A 14,086-nucleotide genomic window follows, 5' to 3' on the forward strand; every position below is an offset into this window, starting at 1 on the left:
GATACGTCCCAAACGTATCTATAATTTCTCTTATGTTCCATGCTACTTTTATGATGATACCACATGTTTTATACACATTATATGTCATTATTATGCATTTTCCCAAGCACTAACCTATTGACGAGATGCCGAAGAGCCATGCTTTGTTTTACAGTCGTTTTTGGTTTCAGAAATCCTAGTAAGGAAATATTCCTCCAGGACTGGACGAAATCAACGCCCGGGGTCCTATTTTTGCACGGTAGCTTCCGTGTCCTAGGAGAGACGCTGGGCCACGAGAGTGCCCGCCACAACAGGGCGGCGTACAGCAAGGGGCCCGCGCGCCCTGTTGTGTGGGGCCCCCATACAGCCCTCTTGACCTGCCCTTCCGCCTACTTAAAGCCTCCGTCGCGAAACCTCAGCATCTTTGAGAGTCACTGATACCGAAAACCTTCCAGAGACGCGCGCCGCCAATCCCATCTCGGGGGATTCAGAGATCGCTCCGCACCCTGGTCGGAGGGACCACTTCCTGAGGTCTCTTCATCGCCATGATCGCCTCCCGATCGATGTGTGATTGGCTCATTTAGAGCAGTGACGCCCGAACACGTACCATGAGGATTCCAGCGATCCCGCCAAAATCCGCACGATATCGATTCAGAGACGCCCTCCGACACGACGTGCGCGACGAATCACACACGTGATGCCAGAGGAATTAACACGAGCGGTAACATTACAACAGGATTACAATAGAGCCCACAAGGAACATATATTACAACAACGACTCCAACGAGCCAAGATACAAATATACAATACAAAGATCCAAATCATACAGAAGATCGAATACGTTCGAGTACGGACAAGATACAAATTGGACTAAGAGTCCTGAAGATAACCGAGTGGCGTCCATAACCCTGCCCGAGGCCAAGCCGGAAGGGTAACCTTGCTAACGTCGTCTTCATCGAACATATCTTCATACCTGCCCGGTTATATCCCGTAGAAGCAGCAATAAGTACGGGTTCGTACTTAACAAGACTTCAAGACGTATAAGCATTCGTCAACCAATCGTCCTTTGTACTTGAGGCACGCAGGGGACTTAGAGGACGCAAGAGGAACGTCATAGGCAATATGGTGGGGTTAAGCGGCAGCGCGCAAGCTCTAAAAACCTATAGAGACATTCTACAACAGTCGTCTATTAGAGAAGGTGAGAGAGCGCATAAACTAACAGTTCTATACTCTGCAAACATAACACAGCCGATGTGTTCCCCCTTCGCAAAGAGGTACTGGCAAAGGCACTCACACGGTTGTCAAATTTTAACCATTTATTATTGAAGTTGTGCTATCTTACTACACAAGTTATTATGATTGAAACAACAGGTGTAAGTTGTCTATGGTCGAGTCATACAGCTCCAAGTCGTCCATAACCGCGGACGCGGCTTATCGATAAGATTGTAACCCTGCAGGGGTGCCCAAATGTGCCCACACGCACGATCAACCCACTTACGACAGGTGGATATCACGACACGCACTCTCCTTCACTACAACAATGTCCAGGAAGCCACCTAACTAAGTTAACCCGTTTCAGAGCCCGATCGGAACTGCGGCGCGGACCTAGGCCATTGCGAGAACGGCTAAGAGGATCGAGCCCACTAGAGGATGACCTCTTAACAATACGTGCCGCACCTACGGACGTGCAAGAGGCAACGGGGTTACAAGGCAACATGGCTTCCCCAAAAGTAATATCATATCATCGACCACAAAGAAACAAGCTTGCACGCCCGGGAGAAACAAACAAACATTCGAACTAGTTGTGGCCACTTTGGAAAAAGCTCGTAGATTCCGGCGAGTGGTCGAGGGAGACCCGGTAAGCATACCCACGTGTGGTTAGAGCGCTCTGTCTCGGAACGAGATAACAAGAACTCGGGGTCCTAAGATATTTAGGAAACACAAGTGAGCCGTCATAAAACGATCGGTCGACCCACCGATGCCTCCGCTAAACAAATGTCAACAACTAAAGTAACCATGATTCTTCCCAACATATAACCCGATAAGATAACAATAACGGTAACGAGATAAAACAGACACTAGCATGCACTACGACTCGCAAGGCAGACCCGATAACCAAACAATAGCCGTAGGAGGTGGTGGTGGCAATATGGGCTGCTTGAGGTAACAAGTGGAAAGGACACGTGACAAGAACGCAATTTAAGGATAGCATGAGGGAGAAGGCAACATAAAATAGGTGAGCGACTTCTGCAGGGGCAGAAGTATAGGGGAAATGCTTGCCTGTTAAAGCTTGCCGAGGAACATCCGGAGAACTTGTCGTATCTCACAACACCACTTCGTGATCCTATCCGGGAAGAAGCAAATGCTGGAACACACAACGTATGCAAGTCTTACTAATACGGATAGAGAAGATCCAGCATGATCAAAATGGTATGCATGACATGGCAGAGATGGTGCAATGCAACTTATCCAATTTAATCGGAGTCGAAACCCCGGACAAGCAAATTAGGTTGGAGTTGCATTTTCTACCGACAAGTTTAAGTGTTGATTAACATGGCAGTAGCATGGAAAGGATGAGCTACTTCAATATTAAACGGAGCGGGGAAAACCATTGTCGGTATCCGAAATACTCCGCATATATGTTAGGTGGTATGCACGAACTATCACGTCACGACATGATGCAAGATGCAAACAGATGAATGGATGGCATATTAATGTTCCTTGCATTTTTCTGATCGAAAACCATATAAAATACTTTTTAATCCGAGCTACGGATTAAGAGATATGATTTTTACAACATATAGATTTTGCAAAAAGAAAACATTAGCAGAAGGTGGAAAACGGGCCGGACCTGCCTTAGAGAAATGATTTGCGCCGCTACTGGGCCAGCGTGGATTATTGCTGAGCGCACATCAGCGCCAGAGAGAAACGGGCCATGGCCCAACGGCGGATCTGGAGAAGAAAAAGGTTTGGAGAGGGATTAATTCGCCTCCACCGGGAATTGAACACAGAACCAATCAACCAAATTGCAGGGTACAAACCACTACGGTAAGTTGCTGATCCTGTTTGTTTACTGGTGCGCTTCTAGAAGAACTGGCAGAATACTGAGATGGCTTCCAAGCTGCAGCCATGGCGGAAATTCATCAAGTGGAGCATCGATCCGGCGATTCGGGGCGGACCAGGATGCGGGAGATGGCGCGTTTGAAGCGGAAGTCAAAGGGAGTCCGAGCGAGGCCAAGTTGGAGTCGGGGAACCACCGGAGAAGCCACCGGCGACGACATCCGTGAGCAAAACGGACGGTCACCGAAACCATGCCAGGAAGCTAAGGAGAAGAAGAAGAGGTCCGGGAGGTGCGGGAGGTTACCAGGAACGCATCGGTGTGCTCAGAAACGGAGAAGGAGGTCGGAGACGGCCGGAATTCGAAGAAGACGCCAGCAGTAGGAGTGATGAATCGGCGATTTTCCCGTTGATTGGGAGAGCCCCGGCTCGATTCCTTTGGGGAGGATGATGAGGACGGCAAGCGCATCTCCCGGTAGTCTCGGCTCGGCGAGGGGCGGCCTGCCGCGTCGGCGCCATGGAGACATGGTGCGTTGCTGAGGGTGTATTTATTTCCTCCGCTTGTTCACAGAGAAAGGGAAAAGCTTCAGGGGAGGAGGAGATGGTGGCGGCGCAAGAGGAGGAGGAGGGAGCTAGGGTTTCCGGGGGGCTGCCTCAGTGGGGATTAAAGGAGGGGGGAGTGGTGGAGGAGGAGGCGCTCGGTGGAGAGAGGTCACGCTCATCTCGTGCCCCCCAGGAGAAGACGACAACAAGAACAAAGGAGCGTACCCCTTCGTCCAGGGAAAGAAAGGTGGGCCGGGTTGGAGAAGTTGGGTCGCCGGGATGAGGCTGGAAGGAAGGAAAGAGGCCGAGGAAGAGGGCCTGGTTAGAGTTAGGGTTTGTAAAATGAAGAGGAGAAAGGGAGATTTAAATAGAAACCATATGAGAGGGAAAACAAAATAATTTGAGTTTATAAAAATAATAGTTTTACTTTGTAATAACATAGATGATATGATGCATGATGTTATGTGATGCACAAAAGAAAAGAAAAACAAACAAATCTAATATGGGGATTATCCGGGGCCGTTACAGTACCAACTTGTGACGCCCCGGAACCGGTACCATGAGGATTCCAGCGATCCCGCCGAAATCCGCACGATATCGATTCAGAGACGCCCTCCGACACGACGTGCGCAAAGAATCACACACGTGATGCCAGAGGAATTAACACGAGCGGTAACATTACAACAGGATTACAATAGAGCCCACAAGGAACATATATATTACAACAACGACTCCAACGAGCCAAGATACAAATATACAATACAAAGATCCAAATCATACAGAAGATCGAATACGTCCGAGTACGGACAAGATACAAATTGGACTAAGAGTCCTGAAGATAACCAGTGGCGTCCATAACCCCGCCCGGGCCAAGCCGGAAGGGTAACCTTGCTAACGTCGTCTTCATCGAACATATCTTCATACCTGCCCGGTTATATCCCGTAGAAGCAGCAATAAGTACGGGTTCGTACTTAACAAGACTTCAAGACGTATAAGCATTCGTCAACCGATCGTCCTTTGTACTTGAGGCACGCAGGGGACTTAGAGGACGCAAGAGGAACGTCATAGGCAATATGGTGGGGTTAAGCGGCGACGCGCAAGCACTAAAAACCTATAGAGACACTCTACAACATTCGTCTAATCAGAGAAGATGAGAGAGCGCATAAACTAACAGTTCTATACTCTGCAAACATAACACAGCCGATGTGTTCCCCCTTCGCAAAGAGGTACTGGCAAAGGCACTCACACGGTTGTCAAGTTTTAACCATTTACTATTGAAGTTGTGCTATCTTACTACACAAGTTATTATGATTGAAACAACAGGTGTAAGTTGTCTATGGTCGAGTCATACAGCTCCAAGTCGTCCATAACCGCGGACGCGGCTTATCGATAAGATTGTAACCCTGCAGGGGTGCCCAAATGTGCCCACACGCATGATCAACCCACTTACGACGAGTGGATATCACGACACGCACTCTCCTTCACTACAACAATGTCCAGGAAGCCACCTAACTAAGTTAACCCGTTTCGAGCCCGATCGGAACTCCGGCGCGGACCTAGCCATTGCGAGAACGGCTAAGAGGATCGGAGCCCACTAGAGGATGACCTCTTAACAATACGTGCCGCACCTACGGACGTGCAAGAGGCAACGGGGTTACAAGGCAACATGGCTTCCCCAAAAGTAATATCATATCATCTGACCACAAAGAAACAAGCTTGCACGCCCGGGAGAAACAAACAAACATTCGAACTAGTTGTGGCCACTGGACAAAGCTGTAGATTCAGCGATGGTCGAGGGAGACCCGGTAAGCATACCCACGTGTGGTTAGAGCGCTCGTCTCTGAACGGATAACAAGAACTCGGGGTCCTAAGATATTTAGGAAACACAAGTGAGCCAGTCATAAAACGATCACTCGACCCACCGATGCCTCCGCTAAACAAATGTCAACAACTAAAGTAACCATGATTCTTCCCAACATATAACCCGATAAGATAACAATAACGGTAACGAGATAAAACAGACACTAGCATGCACTACGACTCGCAAGGCGGACTCGATAACCAAACAATAGCCGTAGGAGGTGGTGGTGGCAATATGGGCCGCTTGAGGTAACAAGTGGAAAGGACACGTGACAAGAACGCAATTTAAGGATAGCATGAGGGAGAAGGCAAAATAAAATAGGTGAGCGACTTCTGCAGAGGCGAAGTATAGGGGAAATGCTTGCCCGTTAAAGCTTGCTGAGGGACATCCGGAGGACTTGTCGTATCTCACAACACCACTTCGTGATCCTATCCAGGAAGAAGCAAATCTTTGGAACACACAACGTATGCAAGTCTTACTACTACGGATAGAGAAGATCCAAGCATGATCAAAATGGTATGCATGACATGGCGAGAGATGGTGCAATGCAACTTATCCAATTTAATCGGAGTCGAAACCCCGGACAAGCAAATTAGGTTGGAGTTGCATTTTCTACCGACAAGTTTAAGTGTTGATTAACATGGCAGTAGCATGGCAAGGATGAGCTACTTCAATATTAAACGGAGCGGGGAAACCATAGTCGGAAATCCGAAATACTCCGCATATATGTGAGGTGAACATACACGAACTACCACGTCATGACATGCAGCAAGATGCAAACAGATATATGGATGGCATATTAATGTTCCTTGCATTTTTCTGATCGAAAACCATATAAAATACTTTTTAATCCGAGCTACGGATTGGGAGATATGATTTTTACAACATATAGATTTTGCAAAAAGAAAACATTAGCAGAAGGTGGAAAACGGGCCGGACCTGCCTTAGAGAAATGATTTGCGCCGCTACTGGGCCAGCGTGGATTATTGCTGAGCGCACATCAGCGCCAGAGAGAAACGGGCCATGGCCCAACGGCGGATCTGGAGAAGAAAAACGTTCGGAGAGGGATTAATTCGCCTCCACCGGGAATTGAACACAGAACCAATCAACCAAATTGCAGGGTACAAACCACTACGGTAAGTTGCTGATCCTGTTTGTTTACTGGTGCGCTTCTAGAAGAACTGGCAGAATACTGAGATGGCTTCCAAGCTGCAGCCATGGCGGAAATTCATCAAGTGGAGCATCGATCCGGCGATTCGAGGCGAACCAGGATGCGAGAGACGGCGCGTTCGAAGCGGAAGTCAAAGGGGAGTCTGAGCGAGGCCAAGTTGGAGTCGGGGAACCACCGGAGAAGCCACCGGCGACGACATCTGTGAGCAAAACGGACGGTCACCGAAACCATGCCAGGAAGCTAAGGAGAAGAAGAAGAGGTCCAGGAGGTGCGGGAGGTTACCAGGAACGCATCGGTGTGCTCAGAAACGGAGGAGGAGGTCGGAGACGGCCGGAATTCGAAGAAGACGCCAGCAGTAGGAGTGAGGAATCGGCGATTTTCCCGTTGATTGGGAGAGCCCCGGCTCGATTCCTTTGGGGAGGATGATGAGGACGGCAAGGCGCATCTCCCGGTAGTCTCGGCTCGGCGAGGGGCGGCCTGCCGCGTCGGCGCCATGGCGACATGGTGCGTTGCTGAGGGTGTATTTTTTTCCTCCGCTTGTTCACAGAGAAAGGGAAAAGCTTCAGGGGAGGAGGAGATGGTGGCGGCGCAAGAGGGGGAGGAGGGAGCTAGGGTTTCCAGGGGGCTGCCTCGGTGGGGATTAAAGTAGGGGAGGGGGAGTGGTTGAGGAGGAGGCGCTCGGTGGAGAGAGGTCACGCTCATCTCGTGCCTCCCAGGAGAAGACGACAACAAGAACAAAGGAGGGTACCCCTTCGTCCAGGAAAGGAAAAGTGGACTGGGTTGGAGAAGTTGGGCCGCCGGGATGGGCTGGAAGGAAGGAAAGAGGCCAGGAAGAGGGGCCTGGTTAGAGTTAGGGTTTGTAAAATGAAGAGGAGAAAGGGAGATTTAAATAGAAACCATATGAGAGGGAAAACAAAATAATTTGAGTTTATAAAAATAATAGTTTTACTTTGTAATAACATGGATGATATGATGCATGATGTTATGTGATGCACAAAAGAAAAGAAAAACAAACAAATCTAATATGGGGATTATCCGGGGCCGTTACAGCAGCTTCAGCATCTTCAAGTTTCTTTTGCAGTTCTTCGACACTAGCAGCTTTTGCTTTGGCTTCATCAGCCTCCACTTTTGCTTGGCTAGCATCAAGTTCGGCTTTCTGGCGAGCCTTTTCACTTTGCTCCAATTTATGAGCAAGAGTGTCGGCAAGCCTGTTGGCCTCTGCAAGTTTCTCTGCCAAAATAGAAAAGAACAATCAAAATTGCGACAAAAATAGAAGCAAGAAGATTGGAAGCAATGACAGCACAAAGTTGTTACCTTCAGTCTTGCTGGCATATTCACGGTACCCAATGATGCGAACAAGCTCTTTGATCATGGGCTGTCAAAGAAGAATAGAGAAAGAAAACTTCGGTAACAGGGAAAAAATGAAGGCACAAAAAGAAGTAAATAGAGGAAATATAGATGTTAGCAGGCAAGTCAAAAACTTACATCATCCAAGAGCGCCTGAGAAAAGCTACCCAATTGAGGGGCAGGCTCGACGATCGTCTCAACCCTCGTCCTTTTTGGTGAAGGAGCAAGGGGGCTTGAAGGAGGAGTGGTGGTGACGATGTTTTGTTGAGGAGGCGAAGTTTCTTCTCCTTCAACTACCGTCTCCGACACAAGCAAAGTATGTGACGCGCTCGTCCGAGGAGCCACGTCACGAGTTGGTACTTCTTCCTCGTCATCACTGCGATTGAGGATCGATATCATAAAAAGCAAGATAAGAAAAAACTTCGACTACAGAAATAAGGGGAAATCAAGATGACTTACGAGCTGACGAGGGATGCGAGATATGGATCATAAGTTGCCTTCTGATGTGAAGGATCAACTTCTTCGGCTTTGGAGGTGCCGGAATCTTCGGCGTTACTCCTCTTCCTTTTCCCTTTTGGAGAAACAGCGGGAGGAGGAGATTGGGCCGACCCAGTGCCTTCGGAAGATCCCGCAGATTTTCGAGAATCCACGGGTTCATTCACAAAAGACGGAGCTTCTTGATTGTCATCAGTGATAATAGCCCTTTCTTCGACTTCTCCACCTTCAGGAAGAGGAGGAAGCGAGACAAGTTTTGGATGATCCTGTGCAAAATAAAGCAGGGAGAAATGTCAGGAAAGAAGCAACAAAAAGATAGCAAAACAACAACAAGACAAATAGACAAAGATTACCTTGGGAAGTGGATTGGCGGCGCTGAACGGCGTCACACGGCAAGAAGAAGGGACAGCATCTCTTTTGCTGAGAGATGAAATTTTTCGGACAAGTTTTTCTAAATCCTTGACCTCCAAATTCACCGACAGCCGATCTACGTCTTCGTCGCCGGCATATTTCCGAGAGAGGATATTTGCGAGCTTGAAGTGGCTGCACTCTAGTACTAAGAAAGTATGCGGTGATTTGGATACCCGATAATTCTTGGCCGCGAGTATTTTGTAACTCGCGGATACGAGTCATCAAGGTTTACTGTCGACGCCTTTTCTTCTTCGGTGGCCTCCGCGTCCCGGGAACGGCGGCGAAAGATTTTTCGGCGCGCGTCAAAGGAGGAATGTTGTCCTCCGCACATCCATGATTTTCCTCCCTGAATGTACAACCACTTCTTGCGCCATCCTTGAGCCGAGTCGGGAAGCTTGACGTCGAAGTAGTCAACGGTGGGACGAACGAAATTACAACGCCGCCTATATTATAGGCAACATTGGGCGAGCCATTACGGCGGCGGAAGAAAATGCGCTTCCATAGCGCCCGGTTAGAGCTGGACGCCAAGGAAGGTCTCGCAAAGTGTGATGAAGATGGAGATATGAAGGATGGAGTTTGGCGTGAGGTGGTGGAGTTGCAAACCGTAGACAAAAAGCAATCCACGAAGAAAAGGATGAATGGGGGCGGACAGACCGCGGATGAGGTGATCGATAAAACATACCCGGTACCCCATTGGAGGGGTTGGGTAGCTCTCCTCACTGGGGAATCACAGCGCCTTGGATTTCTTGCTGATCCCCAGCTTCTTCAACATGTTGATGTCTTGCGAGGAAATTTTCGACCTTTCCCACTCCGCCGCTCCAAGATCCGCAGCGGCCATGGAGGATTCCGGTGTGTTGTGCCTCGTCAAACGGCGCGGCGGCATCAACAATGGCGCAGGATTTGCAGTCTGGAGGTGAGGAGCTCAAGAGGTTGTGAATCGCAAGAGGAAATTTGCAGACGAGAGAAAGAGGACGGCGTGAGCGGAAGTGTCCGAGGAGGAAGAAGATGATCTTATATAGGGGTGCGGTGAAACGACGGACCGTTGGATAAGGAAAATGTGTGACAGATGATAGCCACGTGGCAACAAGGGTAACAAAGTAATTTAATGATGGAGAAGTTACGGTGCGTGCGCCGAAAAAGCGGAGGACGTGTGTCCCCCACTTGCACGACGTGTCAAGATAGTGGATCAATTGGGCCCGCATGGCAGCGAGAAAGACTTGTCGCAAATTTTTGACTAGCAATCGTGGCTATCGTCAGCAATAACGTCACCTTGACAGAAGAAAAATTCGGCTTAACAGCTGCATTAAAAGGCGACATGAAAAAGTATTCGAGAGCTTTTGACCAAATACAAGTTTTTGAACAAATGCTCGGGGGCTACTTTGGAAAAATGAAGAGTTCAATAAAGACAAGATAGAAATGGTGTGAGCCTATGATCAAATACAAATATTTGTTCATAGCCTCGGGGGCTACTCCCATCGGGAGCGCTGTTCGCGCACCCGAGATGTTATAAAACTTCGGGAGAGAAAGAAAATATAGCGGCATATAGCGTGGAGCCTACAACCAAGCACAAGTCCTTGGCTGTAGCCTCGGGGGCTACTCCCATCGGGAACGCTGTTCGCGTGCCCGATGAAATTATAAAAAAAAAATAAGAAGAAGAAACAAAGTCAGAATGAAAAGAAGAAACATAGAACAGCAAGAGAGTATATTTCGAGTTATAAATAACTCTGCATATACTCCCATCGGAGAGAGCAATATAAGTCATCCGTGACTCGATAAAATGTGCCATTCCATCAGCCGAATAAGCACTCGACAATATATTCTCGAACGCCGAAGTTGCGATCAATTTACGAATGCCGCAAAACTTTGCGAAGGTAAGACCCCGGATCAATTACGCGAGGCGTGGCGCCGTCTCGACGTCGGTTTGCTACTTTTATCCGTATCGACGGATACGAAGAAAAATCCTAACGGACGCGTTAGGTACCCGATAAATATGACTGGGACTCGACAGAATGGTAAGACCTTAAGCGGCACCTGTCGAAGTTTACACCAGTATCCCAAAGTCATGTCCAGGGACGTGATTTTGAAATAGGTTTTTGCGGATTGCCACTAGAGCAGTTAACTAGTACCTGATCCGTCAGATGAACTAGCCCCAACTACCATTATCCCTGTACAATATAGAAATTTATATAAAAAAATATAGAAAAGTTTAAGTTGTCGAGTAAAAATAAACAGTGGAGATTTTCCACGACTCTACGATTCAAGCAAAATCTCGGGGGCTACTGACATAGGCATCCCTAATGGGCTGCCGAAGATAGTACCGGGGTTTATTGAAGGCCCACTACTCGAAGAATAAGAAGATTCGGAAGCCCAAGATGTTACTAAGGAAAGTTAGAGTTGTAATAGAAAGTCTTATTTGTAATCTTACGGGATGAGTTTGAAACCTTCCCGGACTTTGTAACTTGTACAGCACGAATCCCTCGGCTCCGTCTCCTATATAAGGGGAGTCGAGGACGCGAAGATAATCGAATCATTGTCTACAAACCCTAGTTTTCGTAATCGTCGAGTACTTTTCGGCTGAAACCTTCGAGATCTACTTGCCCTCTACTTCCAACTAAACCCTAGCCTACAATCCATAGGCATTGATAAGTTAATACCTTGTCACCCGGCGCTTTATTACGCTCCATCTGAAAAAGTGCCCCATGGACCTCTTCCTCAGAATAAGGAGCTGTCAAGATCTCATTCTCAACAGTCGATATCTGGGGAATGTCTTGCACCTCCTCCTCGACCAACAAGATATTATTAGAAACCGGTGCCCCAAATAATTTCTTATAGAATTCAGTAATGTATACCTTCAAGCTGTCTTCCCCAACAATAGTTCCTTCTTGTTGTTCTAACTGAAATATTTTCTTTTTCCTATGTTTTCCATTCGCAATCAAATGGAAATATCTCGTATTACTTCACCCTTCTTCGATATGTTTAACTTTAGCTCTTTGTGCCCATTTAGACTCTTCCTCTCTTCTTAATTTATTTAACTTTTCATTTGCATCTTTAAGAGTTGCTCTTTTCGACACTGATAAACTAATCGTTTCAGGTTTCACATCTAAACACTCAATAATACCCAACAACCTATCCTTTTCTTTCTTATATTGTCCACTTTGGTTCTTAGCCCAACCTTTAAGAAATTGTCTGATATGTCTAAGTTTATTCAACCACACCTCCATCGGATTCAAACCCACCAATACCGAATTCCATTCTTTTTTAATCGTATAAAAGAAACCTTCTTGTCGCAACCAATGCAACTCAAAGGAAAATTTTGGCTTATTACCTAAATATGCTTTCACCCCTGTGTCAATAAGAATCGGTGTATGATCAGAGTCCGCCCTTGTCAATGCACGTACAGTGACCAAGGGATATTTTTATTCCCAAGAAATAGATGCAAGCACCCTATCTAGCTTCTCATACGTTGGAACTTCACGACGACTCGCCCACGTAAATTGTCTCACCGATAGAGCAATTTCACGCAGATTCAAATGTTCAATAATGGCATTAAAAACAAAGAGCCAGCGAGCTTTAAAGTTATCATTATTTTTTTCTTCACGCTTCCGAATAATATTGAAATCACCACCTACCAACATAGGGAGTGTTTCAGCCTCACAAATTCTGACTAATTCTGCTAAGAATTCAGCTTTATGTGCATCTTGAGCAGCCCCATAAAACCGGCACTAGAATCCATTCAAAACCATCCCTTTTGCACTTAATATGAAGCTTGACACAAAAATCTCCAGTACTCACATTAAGCACTTCAAGCGTGTCAGAATTTATACCTACCAAAATACCTCCAGATCGACCATGTGGAGGTAAACAAAACCAGGAATAGCTATATCCCGCCGCAAGTTGATTTAAAAAAGGAATAGAGAAATTAGACCTTCCAGTCCAATAAGGCTACAAAGTTTAATCTATGTTCCCTAATTGCCTCTTTTACAAACAGATATTTAGCGGTATCCCCAAAACCACCAGGATTCCAATTCATTCTTTTTAAATTCTGCATCATGAAAATTGTTTTTTAATTCTTCTCCTTGTACTTTTACGAATATTATTAGTATCATAGGTTTTCCTCACCATAGTCTTCTTCTCCTTAACCACCGGGTTCAGATGTTCCAAATGATCATCTAAATCCAGTGGAATGCAATCATCCTCAACCAAATCATCACAAAGGGTAGAAACTTTAGAGATCACAAGTGTTGAAGGATCTTCCTCCTTATTCACATACTCATCCACATTTTATATGTAAACTGAAGTCAACTATTGTTCTTTTGCATAGGAGATTTAAAATTAGTCAACTTTCTTTTTTGCGTATGGACAGTTTGCGCACATGTTCTTCCTCAACTCTCAACCCGCCCCATACCCAAAGAATTGTTATTGAGTATACTCAAAAACGCTTTATGGTTATCGGATTTTTTAGTATCGCCTAGAGTTGCTCTAAGTGGACCTTTTTTTCTAACCATGCAGGAGGACTACATGTAATCAAATTAGAAGGAAGAAAGGCCAGAAAGAAAGGCCAGAGTACAAAGAAAGGTTCTAAGTGGACCTGGACAACAAAACGCATTCACCACAGCTTCTGAGGCTCCAAGGCTGCATGCTTGTCCATGTACATACAATACTGGATCCGGCAAGTTTGAAAGATCACCTGTGTTCTCTGATCATCTTGCCTTGTGTTCTACCCAAAGCTGAACATGTGTGATGTTCCTGCTACTTACTGCTGTAAGTTTAACTGGCGTGTTTGTGTGTGTCTGCAGATTATATGTCACTGTCAGAAGCTTAATGCTGACAAAAATAGATGCAACATGCCTGCATGCGCACCTCTCACAGGCTCACCACTGGGAAATGGTAATAGCAGGATGCAACAAGGAAGTAACCTATACTAGCTTTATCTAGCAACAGTGTAGCCAAGACAGGTACCGTTCACCAAATCCAAGCTCGGTTACTGACTGAATAGGAGAATCATGCTCATCGGACCATTTGAGCATTGGAGCTAACCTTTGTTTTCTTTAGTACGAGACTACGAGGTCACACTCATCTCAGCTGGATTTGGATTCTTGCATGCTCTCCTTCTTGCTTTCCTGCACCATTCATATCCTCACTACGGCGACTCCACACCAAACCCTCTCATTTTATCTCACTGTCACTCTCTAACATATCGTCAGTCTAGCAGCATCTCGACA

This window comes from Lolium rigidum, chromosome 5 (assembly GCF_022539505.1).
Source record: "Lolium rigidum isolate FL_2022 chromosome 5, APGP_CSIRO_Lrig_0.1, whole genome shotgun sequence".
Classification (NCBI taxonomy): domain Eukaryota; kingdom Viridiplantae; phylum Streptophyta; class Magnoliopsida; order Poales; family Poaceae; genus Lolium; species Lolium rigidum.